The sequence below is a fragment of the Aythya ferina genome (genome assembly GCF_964211825.1).
Source record: "Aythya ferina genome assembly, chromosome: 3".
NCBI classification, from domain to species: domain Eukaryota; kingdom Metazoa; phylum Chordata; class Aves; order Anseriformes; family Anatidae; genus Aythya; species Aythya ferina.
Genome location: NC_140298.1, coordinates 53,889,781 through 53,910,895, shown reverse-complemented (window position 1 = coordinate 53,910,895; position 21,115 = coordinate 53,889,781). Strand labels below are relative to the sequence as shown.

At 38.8% G+C, this 21,115-nt stretch overlaps 1 long non-coding RNA gene across 1 annotated transcript; it reads left to right on the top strand.

Moving 5' to 3' along the window:
* Positions 1–925: 925 nt before the first annotated feature.
* On the top strand, positions 926–19,935 carry LOC311434679. The gene is made up of 7 exons (XR_014691634.1): positions 926–1,156; positions 7,314–7,382; positions 9,275–9,356; positions 9,938–10,149; positions 13,895–13,984; positions 17,415–17,607; positions 19,101–19,935. It is a non-coding gene; the product is annotated as an uncharacterized lncRNA (long non-coding RNA).
* Positions 19,936–21,115: the final 1,180 nt, after the last annotated feature.

Below are 21,115 nucleotides of genomic sequence, written 5' to 3'. Positions count from 1 at the left end.
AATGAAACAGAAACACAAGGAGCTGAAAGGAACTGATGAGTCAGAAGTAACACATGGCTGGCAGTTCTGATAAGAAAAACCATGATCACCCAAATTTCACTTCCATCCTTTTTCCACTGTCCTGTTATCATTGACAGACGACATCATAGTTTATAAAACCTTAAAAAAAAAAAAAAAGAAAGAAAAAAAGATAGAAATTACATATAAGAACAAGCTCACCATAACATTTTCCCAGCTTATCCTTCTAATTGTCCCTTGATGCTTGCAGGGTTAATATATGTATGTATTTATATATATATATAAAAGGAGATAAATTCTATTATTTACATTCAGCTGCAGATCTGGGGTATGACTGCCAGGCTGTGAACAGAGCCATTCATCTCCTCCCTGTTCCATGCAGCAGCATGCAGAGGGTGAGGAAACTGTGGGTTCAGGCACAGCACTTTTTTCTGGAAGCATCTCATTGTTTCAAACAGGTTGTAGTCCTCTGTGGCCACTGAACCCAAAGACTCAGCTTGGCCATGAGTCAGGCACATGAAGAACACACGGCCTTCTCAATGCTGAGAACTTTTGTTGTACAACAAGCTCAATTAGTAACACAGGAGAATTGTCCTGAGAATAACTAGAGCCTCACTGTTCCTCACGTGATGAAATACATAATTCAGTCAGTGTTTGGAAGTGGGAAAAGAAGGAGATATGATAGAGGATTGTTACTTTTTTCATCTAAATTTTCCAGGACTCCTCCTGAGTCCTTGGCATGAACAGTTACCACAGCATAATGGGAGGACACTCAGTTGTTCTCACTCATAGCACCAAGGGAAGAATTTACTGTTCTCTTTTTGCTTTGTTCACTTCCGTAGGCAGACACTCCCTTCAGTGAATGAGACAAGGAATAATGTTGTAGCATCATAATTTGAAAGGGCAAGGGCAAATACTGTGCTGTTTGTATCATCCTCTCTAACTCCTCCAAAGTGACTGTAAACATCTGGATGTCATTTTTTGCCTGTCTACTGATTAGACAGGTTCTGCAATGGAGAATGACTCTGCTGCTGTAATAATATTGACCTGGAAAATGTCTGTAGAGCTTCTGTGTGAAATTCTAAAGCCTTCTTACAAACATTAATGAAAAACATTTCACAACCTTCTTGTCAGACAGGTAAGTGTTACCATCATCATTTGATGTCTGCAAGAACCGGAACAGAGATTATGCAAGTTACTCAAAGTGCAGTGACAGAACTGAGTACAGTACTCAGCTTGCTGTGCAACAAATATACAAAATGTAGCAGATTTCCAATCTGCTTAATTTACTAGGAAAAAAAAAAAAAAAAAAAAAAAAAAAGGATTAGTGTAATGATGAGGGACATAAAAATCAATTTAATTTGTGTGGTGACACAGATAACTATTATTTTTTTAGTAGAAATTTTATGAGAACATTTCAGAGAAATCACAACAGATACAATGGGGATGATGTGTCAGGGTACTGGCACTGTGTAAGCATTGAGACACTGGGCTTCTGTTTCTGCATCCTGTGTTTATCTTCTGGTGAAAGCCGGTGCAAGGGATCACAACTCTGACTATTGCTTGATCCTTACAGTTGTTGGAAAAGTCTTAAAAAGAAGTCTCTGTTCAGGGTTTGGCTACTGACAAACCTGCTGAGACTGGCACTGTCCCTTTTGGTATATACAGGAAAAGATAGCAAAAGATGGTTTGTTCATCCACGCCTGAACTTTCTTGTAACAGAAGTAAGCAATGATTCCAGTTCCATGTGACAGCCAGCACATTTTCTTGCTCTCACCTAGAAGGAAACGGATGAAGTTTCTGCAGATACTAGGCATGTTGCATCAGGGAGGATTAAAACGACAGCTTGTTCTATAAATCCTTAAGGATTAAGAACACATATGTCCAAACAGTAAATCATAGAAAAAGGACAAGAGGAGCTTGTTTTTGGCTTGGTGCATTATCATAGCTGATAGCAGAGAATAAAAATATATTCAATAAAGTTGAGAAAATGTATAAAAGTAGAATTAATTTTCACTATTTTTACCTTTGTTCATCAGGTCATTTTCTTGTCATATATTTGTAATAAAAAATGTGAGCTAAGGTTATATTTAGATTTTTATTTCAGAAAAAGTATATATTCTCTTCTGAGTTAATGCATGCAAACTGTATGACGGGTAGAAATAATTAACCTTTTGTACATCTTTTGCTATGTATTCTATCTACAACAACTAAATTCCTGCTAAATTTGGGATGCTTACCTGTTTGAGCTATTCCATTTAAAAACAATGAAAAAGCATCTCCCCTGAGTTGCAGTGTTTAAACAAGAGTGTGCATTATCTTTGAAATAATCTTGTCATATTTTTTTTTTTATGATCTTGTCTTTATCTAATTCATTGTATAACCCCAAAATTCATTTCTTATGAACTCTTAACACATAGCAGAACATGGAAGTAAGATGTATGTATTTGAGAGGGGTAGGATATTGTACCAGCATTGTTAAACTGAATTCAGTTGTCACCAAAGAGGTGTCAGTTTTCCAAGGTTTACAAAGAGGTAAGCCACACTGGGCAAACATCAGAATGTGCTACTCTCTGTCCCTGTCAGAAGTGCATACTGAAGAAACTCCTTAGCTGTAAGAACAGTTTTTAAATGTAGCTAAACTTTTGGGGATTTAATTTTAGGCCAAACCTTGGTGATGATTGATTTGCCTGTTTAATTGTTCTGAGTGTTGAAGAATGCTTACTTTCTCCCTTTTGAGTACCTACACCGAAGTACTTTAGCAAGATCCTTGCTCTTTGACAATTTCCATCTAAGATTCCAAGCTCCTCTAAATGATCAAGATTATGCTTAGACTGTGAGAGAAATGCACTCACGGAACCTTAATGTCCCGTGTTATTATGTCCCAGTTGTCCATCCCTCTGTTTTGGCATTCAAAACATGGTGATTATTACTACAGACACAGTCCAGTTGTAGTGTATGGTGAAATAGGCCATTACAGTAAATTATATATTCTTGCTGTACACAGACGTCTCAGTATCAGATGGCTCCAGAGGCTGTGCTTGTGCCTCTGCTATGCAGCTGCAGCACTCCTGCTGCAAACAGCTTAGCTCAGCCTGCTTGTGGAAATCATACAGCACCATCGAATTCATCTACATGTTGATATTCCTTAGGGAGAGTATTGAAAACCTCCAAGAACTATAAAGATGTAACAAGGGATGAAGGGAGAAGAATGATGTAACTCAGTTTTATTCTGGGATATAAGATACTACATAAATATGTAAACTTTGGTGATGAAGAATTAATCTTTTCTTTCTTTACCTTTAATTAGCATCTAAGTCCTTTGTATATATTTATAAAGAATGTCGCATAAAAACATGCAGTTTTTTTGATTGATTTCCTTGGTTCATAAAATCAACCTTTTTTTTTTTTTTTTTTTTTTTTTAATAAAAAAGGCCATGGACCGGTTGTCCAGTTTCATTGTCTGACTACTAGATGATGGCAGAAGCTGGATGTTTGCTGCAGTGTGTATCTCACACACTGAAACAAGAGAATTCCTTTTCCATTCACTTCTGTGGGGTTTAGCATCCATGTGTCTACAGACTAAGAAATATTTATCCCTAAAACTAGTTTCTTTGCGTCAGAATCTGGCATAAGCAGTCTTCCTTAAACTACATTTTGGGGAACTATTATGTTTAATGACTCTAATGCGACCAAACCGCTGTTACCTGAGAGTGAGTGTTCATGGACTCACATTCACAGAGAATTTATACATTCTCTATTATTGATGTAAAAAGAATTGGACTGTGCTATTACTTTTCTTTCTGTACCCTTTCTGGATCAAAAACTGTTTAGGCCAATGTTTACAAAATGCATCTTGCTGCAAATTATTTACCTTTTGTAAGAGTTTATTATTTCTCATTTATTCTCTGTAAAATAGAGCTGGAAACTGCTGCACTAACTTTTGAGTACCTTTCTGGCCTTCAGACTCCAAAAACCATTGCAGTTACAGGACTGGATGTACCTCTTTGTCTTCCTGTACATCAGTGTGTTGACATTTCATCAGTGACATGAATTTTCCGTGTGACTTTTATTTAGTTATTAAAACCTGCCTGCATATAACTGCTTCAGAGTTATCTACTCTCAGAATCATTATTGTGCTTTAAAATGCTTGCAACTGTGAAAACTTATAGCCAGATGTTTCCTAATGAACAGTGTGTGCCATGGCCAGTTACATTTGAACAGCATAAATATGAACTTTTCAAAACAATACATGTTTTGTGGTTGGGTTTCTCCAAACTAGTAACTGTCCCCACCAAAAGCAGTTTCCTGGCAGAACCTAAGGCTACAGCAGCTGTTTGAGCAAAAAAACCACCCCTGTTGCTGGAGTGTTTTTATATCTGTTTGATAGATTTTTTGAAAACCACCCAAATTTGCACTGAGAATTCATAAAATAACATGCCAAAAAGGATCCTCATATACATTTATATATGGGATAAAAGTGCAATTGCGGTGCCATTAGTTCTGTATGCAAGGCTTCATGTTCAGGAAGCTGAGCAAAAACTCAGTTGTCTGGGGGTCAGACACATTTATTGGTAGGGAAAGATACTTTTCTGGGGCCGTATTTCCTTGGCAGACTAAAATTGACTTTTGGAGGGACTGCATATATTCATGTCATATTTAATCAATTAACTTACTCAACATCTCCACTAACTCTTTCTGAAAAGTCAGAACAACCAGAAGTGGTAATTTCAGCTTAAGAGGTATATTTTGTTAACAAACTATTTGCATTTGGGTGCTTTTAGGCACATAAATATATGTATTACAGAAAAAAAAAAAAAAAAAAAAAAAAAAAGACTTTAAAATCCATTTCAGGTATCATTAATTACAGCTTATGCATTTGTCTTAGTTTCTGTATTGATCACAGAAGATTAACAAAGTGTCAGTGTATTATGTGGGATGTTTCACTTTGTGTTTCTATTAACCATTAACTACATTTTTTTTATTTTAATGGGAAAGAGGAGAAGCATACACCATGTTTGTTATGTGATGTTCTAAAAAGCTACAGAATGCAGTCTCAAGGCATTCCTTTACCTATACCAGAACATTACTTATTTCCTTGGGTTCTTCCTGGAATGTTTTTTGTTGTTGTTGTTTTTGTATTTTTTTTTCCAGTTGAAGTAAAAGACATGTATTTGTTTGTCTTCTTTATTCTGGGCAGCATGTAATAAGGAAAACATTTTAAAAGTAATCATTATGCTTCTAAACATATTAAATATGTACACATTTGGATAAAAATTATTCACTTTTGTATTTTATTTTATGACTTGAGTCCCAGAACAAAGAAGGCAAAGAAACTCACGAAAATGCGAGCCAAAGAAATAGCGTGTGAGAGCGTGTGTCTGCATGCAATAATTTATATACTAACTTCATTACACAGTAATACAAAACATCTAGACAGCAACATTCCCCTGCTTCATTACACTGCGTGCAGAAAAATTTAGTTTTATATTAAAAAACTTGTTGTATTCATTGCCATATGAATCTTTACCCTCTTTCATTGTTCTGCTCATCTCAATTTAAAACACAGATCTGATTTTGATCTCAGAGTACTATAAATCCAAAATAAATCTAACAACTTCAAAGAAATGTATTTCTGCTTTACATAGTTATAAGTAAGATATGAATCTGGCCCATAGGCACATTCATTTCATAGCAAGTTAAAACATGTACCCTTACTATTGGCAAATCCTTAAGGTTAACAGACATACATGTGCAGTTAGAATAGAAGCTATAGGGGTTTTTATTTATTTATTTATTTTCCCCGTCCAGAGTTATTTTTGGTTCCTTCCCCTTTGACACACATTCCTGGTAACAATTAAAAGTGTCTTTTCTTAGTACAAAATTAAAGCTGAAAGCTGATAACCAAGCACTTTATCAAGTACTTTTTCTGTTTAAATGCTGATCTAAGAGATGTACATAGAGTAGTAATGTGAGGTATGATTCCTCTTTTATTTGCAGTGGTGTAAATCAGCAGTGGTAGGTTGCAAGGAAAAGGACAGGAAAATGATTCTGTGGATCCGTTCATATTTGGTGCCTGTCTATCAAAAGAAGTATGTGACAGAGAAACAGGGAGACCCTGAGCCTTCATGGGCTCAAAATGATATCTGTGCCTCTTTGTGGAAAGGATACTTGGATGAGAAAGAAATGATGAGGTCATTCACAGATTTCCTCTCCCAAAGGAGCCAGAGCTGACCCTGCAGCACATTAGTGAAGCATTAATGGAGTTTGCTTTGACCTAGTTGGGGAAGGTAAGATCTGCTGGAAAGGGGGTGCTGCCATTGTCCCTGAAGACCATCATGTTGGAGTTATAGCTCCCATCTCCATTGTGACATGGATGTTGCCTTTGGAGGTTGAGATGTACTTGGTATCTGTGCTTTGCCTGAGAGTAGAATCTACCCCAAATATGGAAAGAGAACTGGATGACCTTGTCCATCGCAAATTCCTACAGTGAGCCTTTTTTCTGCTTTCATCCTCAGGGGCTCTATTTATGTAAACTACTGAGTGCCCCAGAATCTAACTGATTTCCTCCAGGAACTCCATAAAGATGTGACGATATTTTGGGGGGGCAGCCTCAGGAATTCAGGGTTCTTCCCTTCTCATATGACCTGGTGTAGCCAGTAATATTTCCTGGGATGATGTTATGCTATCTCACTAGATCTGAGTTTGTAGGTCTAGGTAGCGAAAGGTTTTTGGTGGAAAGTCCCTGGGATGTTGATCATCAGATGTTGATTCATTTCCTCTTTTTTCCATTAGTATCCAGATTTTCTGACTTTCAGTGTGCACAACTAGGAATACTTATTTAATTTAACATTCCTGAGCTTAGGCAAAATGCCAGGAGGAAAAGAATTTATTTTATCAGTGGGTGGGGTTGGCACATGGTGGCACGGCTTTAGGCACTTGCTAGTGGTTGGCAATATCATTTGTTTATTTTTCTTTAACCGTGCACTGTGCCTACACATGGAATTATGGTAATGGGGGCAAATACCCATGAATAGTGATGAAGGAGATCAGCTTCTAAGATCTCCATTAGGATAGAAGGGTGTTAAACTCACAGCCTACAGTCATCGGTCTTGACTCCATGCAGCCTATGCAGCCTATTAACCCAGTTCAACAACATAAGTCAGTTAAAGTATAAAACCCCAGCTCAGGAAAAGTTTCCCTTCAAGGCTAGTATGAAGGATTTAAGTTTAAGTCACTGGGATTTAAGCATGTGCTTATTTTCTGAAGTTGGATTTTGCTAAATTTCTTTCCAGCTCAGATGCAGGACTGCTGTCTATTCTTCAGAGAAAAGATGCAGCCGGAAAGTCAGCATTTCCACTGAGGTGAGCTCTTGCATCCAGAGTCACTGGGTTTCCAAACAGGTTGCAATTACATTTGAAAATGGCCAAAAACAGGGGTAAAAGGGTGCTTTTTTCTAGCATGTTTGCTGGAATAAATGCTAACAGTATGGTCACCAGTGGATGAAAAATACTTGATGTTATATCAAGTTACATTTTGCCAAACACATAATTCAATGTAAGAGTAAGTGTACGGTTTAGTAAAGAATATAAGAATAAAGAACGTATTTATGTAAAGACTAGGTTATTTATATACATGGTACAACACACAAAGGAAACTCATGCAGTGTGAGTAAGGATCATACAGCTGGCCCTTAAAGTCAATAACTGGATGTGACATCTAAACCACACACTTTAAGTAAGGCAGACCCGTTATTTTCCCTGCTATGACATTATTTGAAATTGTTCCAGTGCTTGCAAGCTTATGACACTCTAGAAAAGCAGAGCACATACAACAGCACGTCTGAGCTCCAGCATTGCTCAGAAGACGGGTGCTGTGCTTGGGTCACAACGGCCCCATGTGGTGGTATAGGCCTGGGGAGGATTGGCTGAGACCTTCCCAAGGACCTGGGGGTGCTGCTTGGCAGCCAGCTGAACATGAGCCAGCAGTGTGCCCAGGTGGCACCCTGGTCTGCATCAGAAATAGTGCGTCCAGGGAAATGTTTGTCCCCTGGTTATGTGGCACTGGTGAGGCCGCACCTTGACTACTGTACTCATTTTTGGGCCCCTTGCTACAAGAAGGAACTTGAGTTGCTCGAGTGTGTACAGAGAAGAGCAATGAAACTTGTGAATGGACTATGAGGAACAGCTGAGGGAACAGGGGTTGTTTGGTCTGGAGAAGAGAAGGCTGAGGGCAGGCTGCACCACTGCTCTCTACAGTTATCTGAAAGGAGACCACAGTGAGGAGGGTGTCAGTCCCTTTTCTCAGGTGACCAGTGATAGGACACAAGGAAATGGCCTCAAGCTGTGCCAGGGGAGGTTTAGATTGGATATCAGGAAGAATTTCTTCACAGAAAGGATGATTAGGCATTGAAACAGGCTGCCCAGGGAAGTGGTGAAGTCCCCATTCCTGGAGGTATTTAAGAGACTTGTGGATGCTGCACTCAGGGACATGGTTTGGTGGTGGACCTGGTAGGATTAGATGATGCGTGACCTTGATGATTTTAAGCATCTTTTCTATCCTATATGATTTTATGGTTCTATGATTCTAATATAGTTTGGCAGTTTCCTGGGATGAAAAAGACTGCCACACACGCTCATTAAAAGGCTATCTATGCTTTTATCAGAGCTACATGTCCGCAAGTGATTAGTCAGCTAGTTCTTTGCACTTTTTTGGGATAATGCTTTTTTTGTGTAAAGTTGTTTATTTGAACAATTTGCAAAGGATAAGCTTCATCCTAGCCTTGAATGTGCAGTCTGTTTTGTGAGCATTACTTGTGCATGTGACAGCCCATGTTTAAACCTTGGAAACTGTAGGTGGCTTTCTTCTGAGTGTTGAATGTGCTCTGATCATAGTTCCTATAATATTCCAATGTATAAATACTCAGTGCAGCTAAGCCTTGTGTTTGGCTTGTGCTAGTCAATATTCATCATGTGTTAAGGGACAAGTATTCCGGTTAGATTATACCTGTTACAAACTGTTCAAGTGAATCCTGTCCACCATGTCATAAAGTCAGATGATGGCTATTTTGCATCACCAGAGATGTTGTATAACCACAATGCTCAGCCCAGCCCAAAGAGAGCAAGGTACTTGGTCTAGAGCTCCTATGAGGCAATTGGCCATAGGAAAGAAAAACAACTTAGCTAACTGACTTAAAATGAAACATCTCAAGTCAATTCAACAACTAAAAATACTTTTTTTTTTTTTTTCTTCCCAGAAGAAGATATATATAAATATAATTTTCCTGTGGAAAACAACAACTTTATGGGAACTGCATTTGCTGTTGGGAAGGCATTGTAGTGAGTTATCCTTGATCAGCTTTAAACACTGTAACTTTATGGGGTATTATATACTCTATATAAACAATACAGTGTTGGGTCCTTTGCTCTGATTTTAACCTGTGGTGTCCTCCTTTCCCTTTCTCTGCTTCCTTTAGTCTGCATTGGCTTTAAAATGCTGACTAGACAAACAGCTCATCTAACCTCACCCATCCAGTCATTTTTCAGCTAATTAACTTGTGCTTCCAACCCCCAAGCAATTTTCATGTAAACATGTTTCAGGAAATATGTTTCATTGTGGATAATTCCCTTGCCACCCTCAAGTTCAGGCAGGTGTTTTATTTGTTTTTATGCAGGTTCTTATTCTCTATCATTAGTCTTTGTAAGTCATTATTTTTGTTTTAACTGCTTTGATCTATTCACTAACTTCAAACTAGTCTTTCTAAGTAAAAGTTGACTCCTGTATGTTTTCATTGATTGATTTTCCTGTTATATGAATGTTCCTAAACACAGCTTAGCTTCATTCAGATTTTCATCTGTGCTCAAATAAATAAGATTTCTGCCACAAATGAGACCCACAGATCTTTCTTTCCCACAAGTAGAAATACAGATCATCCCATGGCAGCAGCTGTCAGGGAAAAGCCCAGCCTAAATCTCATTGGGGATGCATGTACTACTGCAGGATCATCCCTGCAGCACCACAGGAGGCTCAGCTTCAGCAGGTCACACCATGGAGAAGACCCAGTTACTTCAGAAGAACACAAAAGATAGCCGGGATGGCAGCCCCACTCCAAAGGGGCAGAAATGAGCTCAGGTGAAGCAAACTTCCACTTTGAAATCGTCATTCTTTCTCTTACCTTCAACTTTTTCCTTTCCAAACTCTCATCTCCATCTGTGACTACTAAGCTTGGCTTAAATTTGAAATAGGTGATGTTGCTTGATGATTATACTGATATATATAATTATTCTTGGATATTCTCCAGCAGATGCAGTAGGTCACACTCCTGATTTCTCATGAGTAGTTCAAAAGATTGCACAGTCCTGGAGGAAAGGCAGGGCCTCTTGGTATACACATCTTATGAAGAAACATAGGTAAATAAGCTGCCTAAAAATGTGAGTTTTAAAGGATCAAATCACATGACATAATAGAGTACAGGGGAGGTAGCATGTTGTGGTTGCCAGTGAACATTAAATCTTCTCTTCTGACATGCTGAAAACTGAGATAGCATGTCAGACCACTTCTAAATTAACTGGAATTTTGTGTTTGATTATCCAAAGTCCCTTAAAAAAAAAGAAAAAAAAAAAAAAAAAAAAGAAAGAAAGAAAAAAAAAAAAGGCTTTGTTTCTTGAAAACTGCTGAAGGGAAGGTGTAGTGCTAAAAAATTTCTGAGTTTTATTGCATTTGGTGAAAAGCATATAAAAAGGTTGCAAAATCACTTAGGTACCTATCTAAAGCCTTTAATGTCTGTAATAGGTCTGCTTGGGTGTACACAAACCTGTATCAATGTCATTATGCTCCCTGAAATGAGCTATATATTTTTTTCTCTCTTTGTAACCAAGAAAAACCTTTTAGGATTTTAGAAGAATTCCCCATCATCACTGATACTAGCTACACCTTCATTAGTCACCAGTGGGAAATCCATGAAATCCCCTATAGAAATTCTGTTGATTTCAGCCAAGGGAGCAGCAGAGACACTGTAAGTCCAGGACCCAGCTGTCAAATAAAGTGTGCAGAAAGCTATGATTTAGAATTTCCTCTCTAGGGTTTCCCAGCAGAGAACCTAAACACAGAGTGTGGGTTAGGGAACCCACATTCTCCCTGGGGAGATAAAACAAACACTCCCAGCAGCCAGAAAAGAATCTGTTCTCATCGTATTTACAGCTTGCTTTCAAACCAGCTGGGATTTCCATGCTGTGAAACTTGGATCCAGATAAGAACGACTGTGTGGTACTCTGACCCTAATTTTACTCCAAGCTTTAGGGTTTTGTTCACCTCCGGGAATAATGCAAAATGGATTCAGGATGGGCATGGAGGCACAAACATACCTGTGCAATGCCGTTGGCATCATGGTTAGGGATTCTTGCTGCCTACCTCCATCAGCAAGCCATTGATGGGCTCCACTGGATTTTTTTTTGTTCCTCTTACAGCAAAGATAAATACAAGAAAAAACTTTTTTTTTTTGCAGAAACAGAAGTTATGCAGACATGATTTGACTTGGCAGTAAAAAACAGTGCTGACATGGCTGTGCCACCAGGGCCTGATGTTAGTTCACATGTGGATGCACTTACCTGGTCTACTATTCCTGTCTTTACTTTATACTGTCCATACTTTATAAAGTATGTTGGGCTATGTTCTGATTTCCTCACTACAGGGTGCTGATACGTCTTTTCCATAATAACTGCCTTCTCAAGGGATAATACAATGCATTGCCAACACTGTTAGTATGTGAGGAGTAGCTGCAGCATTCCGCTCGCTGTAGCGGCAGATGGATAGGAGAAAACATTCTCACTTTTTTTTCTCCTACCTACATCACACAAATGTCTCTTTTCCCCCAGTGCTTACTCCTGTGTTTTAGAGAACTTAGAGAAAATGTCCACAAAAATTAATCTATGGTTAGGATTTTAGCTTACTTCCTTCCCTATGCTTCTGAAATTATATAGGATTTAACAAATTGTTGAATTAAATATCTTTACTTTCTTCTCAGCTTGCAGATTTGGAGGCAGAGTGGAAACAGACATGGTTCTGTGTAATCTGTAATATTATTTCCTTCCATTTTCTCTCTTTTCCCTTGAAAGCTAGTTCCCTAGAGCCTACAAATCTGCGACAAATTGGCTGGTGATATTTTTCAATTGTTTGTTGATGGAAAAGAGTGTAAACTGATCTGTGTAACTGGACAAGTTTTAAAATAAGTCTTCTATGACACGCAAAGCCCTGCTTTGTCTTCACAAAATTAGCTTGTTCTCATAAATAGGCAATGCTTAACAAAATACAGATTTTTTTTTTTTTTTAATGTGTGTTTCATTAATATTATAGTGTAGTGATGTAAGGTCATGGCAGCAGAGAATTGCTTGAATTCACTCCAGATGTTGCTTAAACTGATTCTTACTCCAGATGTTTGACAATAAAATATAGACCATGACATCTAAGAACTTTTGTAAATGTAACTCACTGTCATAAACTTCTCATCAAGGTGCTAAGGCTCACTGAGATTATTTGGTGCAGAAGAGGAAGGTTTGTGCCCTTACTGGGGGAAATTTCTAGAAGTGAGCTCAACTGTAATATGAGCCACTAGAAAATGCCACATGGGAGAAAGACAATGGCAATCTAGAAAAGCACCCTGATCAGACACCGTACTTGGTTAGAAAGGAAATAAATCACATTGTATATAGAGCCACCAGAAACTGGCATTCGTGACTTCTGCTGTCAACTGATCTCTGATTTAAACAAGCTGTGTTGCATACATCATTGTCAAAACTTTTTGATAAAAAAGAGCAAAAGTAGAAGTTTTAGACTTAAGTTTAAAACAGGCAATTTGTATGGGGTACGAGAAATCCAGAACACTATTTATTCCATCTTTTATTTTATTATTATTTTTAATTGCATTAAACCTGTAGAGTACCTTGTGCCTGGCACTCATGGTATTGACACTATCATTATTTTCCAAGTTTCAAATCTTCACTTGTGGCTCTGAGAGACACCTTGTGCTGAATCAACCCATGCTCCTTACCAGCTGTCCACTGCACCCTTCTACCAGAGCTGATTTTCTCTGCTGCCAAGTTGCCACACAGCCTAAGTGCTTGTACTGAGGCTGATGCAGTGCATGCAAATAAATAAGGCTTCAGCTAGGACTGAGAGGCATTTCAGTGTCCCAATTTAAACCATCCTAGCTGTATTTGTCAGCAGATGGTAGACACCTTTGTTAAGTTTAGACAATTGCCAACTGAATGGGTACAGAAGTCAGATGCAGTTGAAGCCTTAGCAAACTCCAAAAAGTTAGGTCACAATTCAGAAACGTGCATAGGTATGTCCTCTGCTTTGGGTACTTGAGTAGCTCAAGTTTAATTCTGCCATGAACCTGTCCTTAAAGCCAGGCATGATCTCTAGTGTGACTGAATCAGGGGCATGGCTGTTTGTCATGGTTTTGGCTGGGATAGAGTTAATTTTCTTCCTAGTAGCTGGTAGCTGGTATGGTGCTGTGTTTGGATTTAGGATGAGAATAATGCTGACAACACACCAATGTTTTAGTTGTTGCAGAACAGTGCTTACACAGAGCCAAGGACTTTCCAGCTCCTCGTGCTGCCCTGCCAGCTGGAAGCTGGGAGGGGACATGGCCAGGACAGCTGGCCCAGGCTGGCCAGAGGGATGTCCCATGTCATGTGGCATCGTGTTCAGCAATAAAACTGGGGGGGGTTGGCTGGGGAAGCTGCTGCTGCTTAGTGTCTGGCTGGGCATCAGTCAGCAGGTGGTGAGCAGTTGGAAATCACTTTCTTTGTTTATTCTTTTTTTTTTTTTTTTTTTCCTTTCTTTCTTATTAAACTTCCCTTATCTCATCCCACAGGTTCTTGCACTCTTCTTTTCGTATCTCTCCCCCATCCCACTGAGGGTGGAGAGTGAGTGAACAGCTGTGTGGTGCTGAGCTGCCTGCTGGGTAAAGCTACAACAGTCCTTTAACAAATTTGTTATAAACATGATATCCATTTAATAGTTTCTGGTCACAACACTGATTTATTTGTTCATGGTGTTGACTTATTTGCTCCACGGGTTGTTTTTCTTAACCCTTTTCTTGTTGTTTATCACCTCTGGGGGCTGGCCTAAGTTTGTTTATGTTTTTTCCAGTTTGTATGAGCTCATATTACACTGACTGTGAATTTAGTCTGGTGTTTGTACTCAGTATTGCCATCATTCTTACACTTCAGGAATCCTTTCACGGAAACTATTAACAAGTACACATACACTCTTTACTTTTTCTCCTCCAAGCTAGTTACAATAGCTCTTGAAATTTTTGAATATTCCTGGGATGCTCAAACTAACATGAACCTATTGCTATATCTTCTGCATGTGCTTTTGGTTTTGTCTAAATTTAAACAACTATTTAAGAATACCACCTGAGATCCGCCCTCTGTCAGGATGGTTATAGGTGGCAGGGGGTGTGGGAACATCTGGACAGGCATCTATCATGGTTGTCACCTCTGACAGTTTATCCTTCACACCTGAAGAAGTGCTGAATCCTAAAAATCTGAAAGAATGTTTTAAAAAGGTATGTCCTGACCCTGGAAATGCCAGAGGTATACAGCTCACCACACTGTGCTGGGGCCTGACTTATGCCTAACATTATTCAAAGCTATTCAGCACGGTCAAGAGGAAGAAAATACCTCTGGATCTGATCCAAATCCTGCAACAGGCTGGCTAATGCAGCTCCGATGACAAACACTGTGGCTGAACCAGAGAACCAACCTGTGGCAGTATCAGTCATCCCTACAATCAAGAAGAAACAATGGGAGTAGAAGCCAATTTGTTTAGGAAGAGAAGGAACTTCTGCTAGAAGGGAGAAGGAGGAAGGAGTGAATGAGGCAGGCTATTCCAAAGTAGGGCCATCACGACATCAGGAGGAGGAAGGGACACATCTCATAAACACAGCAGTAACTACCTATCCCTGTCCCTGGGTGAGCTGCAAGCTGTGCAAAAAAAAGATTTCAGCCATCATCCTGGCAAAGTATCTTGCCACCAGGCTGCTCCCTTGCTGGGATAATGGGGCCAAGAGAAATGGAGTAAAAGGGCAAGCAATCCAAGCAGCTGGGATCCCTTGCATGGGGGCATGGACAAAGTGATTGGAAAAGGGACCCAAGGCCTTCACCTCTGGAGGTGAGTCCTGTCAGGTGTAAAGGAAAGGTTCAAGGCAGATGTTGAAGACATCTTTGTAGATGTCAAAGGTATGTTGTATGTTACCCAGGCAATTGGACTGCCATGGAGGGGGGTATGCAAGGAATTAGCCATGTTGGAGGTGATTTATGATGGCCTGGACAATGACCAGATATCCAAAGATCCAGATGAAGTCAGGTGCACGTAACCCATGTGGTGGAAGTCTGTATGGAGCACACCATCATCTTATGCCAGCTCATTGGCAGTAATGACCTGGAAAGACCAAAAGGGACAAACAGTGGATGAATTGGCTGGCCAATTCTAGCAGTATGAAGAAAGTTTCTCTTCCTCCCTATAAGCCTGCACCTCAACTCTGGAGAAACTGGTTCATCAACTCAAAGAGAGAGAATGTCTTCTCTCCCACCGCACAGACCAGTATCTCAGCGTTCCTCTGCTTGACAGCACTGCAGCCAGAGGATGTGAGCCCTGGCATTCCTCCACTATTGATTTGTGAATGACTATGCAAGGACAAATCAAAATACTGTATTGTGACATAATTCAGTGAAAGGAATATATTCCTTCTGCTTAGTTTTGCCTGAAAACCTTAATATTACATTTTTTTCATTTTCTTTTGAAGTTTGACTTTCATTAAAGTCAGTGAGACCTCAAAGTGCCTTTTGCAAAGTTGTTTTGGACTGTCTGCTAGTAACAAAAAATAATGTTGCTATTCTACTAAAAGGATTGTCTTCAAACTCTATCAAAGAAAATCCTATGATGCACCATGTCCTACAGTCAGGTGATGGCTGGTTTGCATCACTGGTGAGGCTGTATAACCACAACACTCCTCATGATTGCAACAAAATGATATAAGGGATGAACACCTAATATGCACATGACATTGTGTGATAGAGATCACCATCTCAACTTGTTGCATGAGAATTTTGAACTTCAATTTCCAGTAGCATGAGGAATAGGTTACATTTATTTGGCAGCATTGATTTTGATCTCTGGCAGCACTACCAAAGCATTTTGGGAGAGAAAAAAAAAAATGTGTGAAAACCATTATCTTTCTATTTGAACCTGGATCATATTCTGTCTTACATCAAGTGACAGGGTTAAATACACTTCATACTTCCCAGGATTTCTGAGCCCAGTATGACCAAAATGATCTTTGAGATAGAACTGAATGCAGACAAAATCATGGCTGGTATCTAATTTGTAATATCTGCTTTATCAAAGAGCAACTTCTTTTGATTATTCTCTTTTCTGTGGAGTATTTTTCACACATTTCCAGAAATGTGTGATGTAATCCAAATGACTGTCTCATTCACTACTTATACATGTATATCATACGTGCATGAGTGGTGTCTTTCTGGGGACTGACTTTTACACTATCACCATCCTGAAGAAGGGTGGTTATTGGGAGACATGGCACTTTCAGATGCCGAAGAGCAGGCATTGCAGGCTAACTGACTCAGTACTATATTATGTATTATTACTTGCTTCTGCAGTATCTGTGGTTTTGTTTATGCCCTTTGCCTTCCTACTTTTTGATGTGTTGGGCCTGCTAGCCCCTGTCCCTAGAGTTTCTCCATCCCCTATCACGCTCTCCCTGGCACTCAGACCACCCTACTGCAGCTGCTGCCAGCCCCCTAGCCTTCAGTTCCTTCCCTGAAACACAGCCCTCAGTGTTGTTGCAAGGCCATTACCAGCATCAGCATAACGGTAACTAAAACTAAACAATCCTGCCTTCTTCTTTGGATACCTCTGCCCTCAGGAAAACATGATTCCTACACCACAATGCCAGGCACGTGCCTGCAGTCTGGTGGTTATCTCAGGCTGGTTAGAAGACAAGCTCCTTCAGGCACAGCTAAACCCTAGGCTATTGTCTGTATCAGCCCGACTGCACCTTTGGCACATTGCTCGTAGGAACACACGTAATACCAGCCCACAAAAATCAAGAACTGTTATGCTGTTAAACCCTTTCCAAGATGCAGGTTTCAAAAGTAAAGTGCTTAAGGACTTCTGAGTCATATTGAAGGAGGAGGAATAAGTCAAGTTAAAGGGTTACTAATGTGTGTGGAGAAAACAGTTTCAAAATTAAAATAACTTCATCCAGCATCTCAAAGCTGAATATAGACAAAATATACATAGTTTGTCCTGACTGATTCATTGGAACATTTTGGCTGGCTTGAGTTGTTTCTTTTTCCTTTCCACAGGTGTGTAAATAACCAGATATTTGGACAAGAAAAAAAAAAAAAAAAAAAAAAAGACAAATCCTCTTGTAGACTTCTGGATATGCTGAACATATCAGGACTGCATAAGAACTTTCTGCTTAGAGATGCTATCACCTACCTAAACTTCCTAAAAAAGGTCTGCCAAGTCACTGCTGAAGCCACCAAGAAGAATGAGGTAATTATTGCCATCTCCTGTTTTATGCAAACTCTATAGCACAATTAAAACTGCAAAAGAATGCATCACATTCATGAAATGAAACAAAAAAATGAAACAAGCAAACAAACAAAACCCATTTTGGAAGCTTTTGACATCAGCAATTAGCCAGGTATCAAAAGACTAAAGAGTTAAATTGGGAGGATAAATAGATGTGAATTCCATAAAGATAACTAAGCATAGCAATAGAAGGATGTTTCCCAAAAAGCACAGAGTTTTCATTTCGTTCAGGTTATATACCCTTAATAACTTCGCTATTTATCTGTAGCTATCTTTTGAAGTGCAGAATGCTGAACCTAATTCTGTTTGTATTGAAGTTGGTGAGAGATTATTCACTGATTTTCTGTACAAAAACTTTTTGTGTGCCAGCACTGTGCCTCCCTTCAGCATTTGAAAAAGAGATGTACACAGCAAATGTCACAGTCCGTACTCACAAGAAATTTTTAACAGACTTTGACAAAGAGTAAAACCAACATGTGATGTCTGAGATTACCACCAAATGTGGTTTGTTTCATTTAATAAATGGTCCAATGAAGACCACTGGTCTTTAGAAACAGTTGTTGCTTAATATTTTGAAAAGGTACTGTATACCCAGAAGAGACTACAAAGAAGTTGTCATAAACTGCACATATATCTCAAAATTATCTGTATAAGTACAAGAACATTTGTGCATTATAGACAATGGGAAAAATGAATGTAGTGAGGTACAAAGTGCTTTTTCTGTCCAGTGGAAGATTAATCTGAGGCTTGATTTTATCTCTATTGGAGTGAACGGTTCAGTATTTCAAAATGACATCACTCATACTTTCCAGCACCCCAAAGACAACTCATTTGCCCATCATCAAATCTTCTAAAACATCTTAAAAGGTGTATATATATATATATATATACACGTATATGTATACACATATATACATATATGTGTATACATATACGTGTATATATATATATATATACATATATACACACATATATATCTATATATGTATATATATAAAAGTCCTCAGGATGATGAAAAAGAAACAAAATCTCATTCTATTCTGCTACCATGAAAAATGGATCAATGCAATGCAAAATTCCAGTAGTTCCATTTATATTTCTTTATGGCCTATTTCAACTCTCCAAATTAGAACTTACACTGCTGACCCATCATTACATTACTATAGCAATGGCATGATAATGATGATAGCATTTTGGTTACAACAAAGAGGAATCTGTTCCACTTCAAGACATTATGAATTTAATCCTACTCCCATTGAATTCTCACTTTTCTTGGCTTCAGTGAGAGCAGGATCAGGATGCATATATTTTTCACAGAGATGTGTGAAAAACAGTCCCAAACTCCAGCCGTTAGAGACTTTGGTTTACTTGGCAGATGAAGACAGTATTACTCAAACATGTCTTTGTTTGTTTGTTTGTTTTTGTTTGTTCATCTGTACTTTTTGTTCCTGCAGCTACAACGTTTGAAGGAGCTAGCCATTGTAAACAGCATTCATGAGAAAAACATATGGAATCAGAAAGAGCTGGGAATGCAATACCTATTTTTATTTCTGAGATTTTTTCTTTAAAAAACAAAAATACTAAAATACAAAATACTAAAAGTAAAATGCCCACTTGAGCTTTCCCTATTTTGTAACTATTCTCAAACTCAGTGCTAAGAATTGTTTGCGCAAGTTGTGCCAGCTGCGTAGTGGTTAAAGACTTTACCTTTCTTCACATTAAAGCAGCAGGGAAGGAGACACATGGGGAGGTACTTGCAATTATGAACAACATAACTGATCATCTAAAGGCCATCTGGAAAATTTGCCTGCCGATGGACAAACTGCTGGTGAAGGACATTTAACACTTAACACCCAACACTACGTGATGTTTACACAAGTTACAGACTTAGGGGCAAGCTATCTGGCACCAGTAGTTTCTGTTTGGCCTTCCATGTTGCTTTAAACACATGAACCTACATTTTCAGAATTGTTTCTTCACTTGAAGTAAGCTAAATGCACCAATCAGCTATATTTTCCATTAAGATTTCCCTGAAGAAGCTAACAAAGTTTCTCTTATTTACTTTGACCATTTTTATTGTTTCTTATGGGGCTGAATCCTCTTAAATTACATATTAATTATAGACTGAGTTTTATACTTCCTGACTTACAATAGCCTATTTGACTAAGAGGAGCTCATCTTTGGATTTTTAGTAAAAACAGCTATTCTATCATTTACAAGGAAGTGGAAATATTTTTTCACATATATGATTTTTCCCTTAAATGAGTCATCTCAGCTTAGCCCACAGCATTAAGGTTTCATTCCACAAAGTACTTAAACACAAGTGTAACTTTAAACATATGACTAGTGGTACTGTTTCAAAGGATGGCTCATGCCTGTGCATTTACAAATGCTGAAAAACCTCGTTGAATCAGCAGCTTCAGCAAAATTGGCAAAGCTACATTTCTCTGGATCATATTTAGTTGCTTTTTTTTTTTTTTTTTTTTTTTTTTTAAGCATAGGTCTTATAAACAAGAAAAACAGTGGGGAAAATCCATGATTCAACTGGCATTTAACAGAGGACATAGCAATTATAGTCAAACGTAGAGTCCTGTGAAACCATGCCCGTTAGTAAATACTCTCAAAGACAGAAAAAAGATTCATGCTCCACCAGGCAAATCATCCATTTCTGAACCTATTTTGTTCAAACGTACTAGGAGCCTGACCTACAGACTGCGTTACTGAACATAGACTAGTGCAGTAAAAACCCAGCCACCCAACACTGATCACAATAAAGCTAGCATTTTATCAAAAAATAGCAAAATATTGCTATATAAAAGAATTTTCCAATACAGTAACACTGAATGAAATGAGAGTTGTGAAGCCTTTGGGATATATATTTTATTTTTCCATTGTATTTGGCTCCTTTCAGAGCATAAACAAAGGGTTCATGGTGCTTTCTGTCTTTTCCCTGCTTCTCCAGGCAAAAGGACTTCTGTTGATCACTTTAATGCGACGTCTACATGTATGTGTTCACTGGTTTTGTTAAGAAGAGGTTTATATTTTGACACAAACACTGCAGAGGAAGTTGCCAGGGAGCAAAAGGAGGTAGGCTTCATAAAGACTTACCGTAGGCAGTATGTATATGAAGGATCTCATTCACTTTACTGTCAATTAGGCTGTTCTAGACCAAATCTTGACCATGCCAGGGGGCAGTGAATGGAAGAGCTGCTACTGGCCTCCAGAGCAAGAATTCACCCAGAAATCTGCCAGCATTCCTGAATAGGGGTATACCGCTTCCACTCCTTATGTCAAAACCCTGTAGCATCATTTTCAGTCATGCCTAAAATTACCTTGGATATGGTCCCATGGGAGCTTCAGGTGCTCAGCTTTGAAAAACCTGCCTGCTCCTCCCTTGTGCAGCTAGGGGGGACAAATTAAGCTATGCAAGAGCTTAGAGGAACCCCAGTTCTCAAGTTTTTTTGAACAA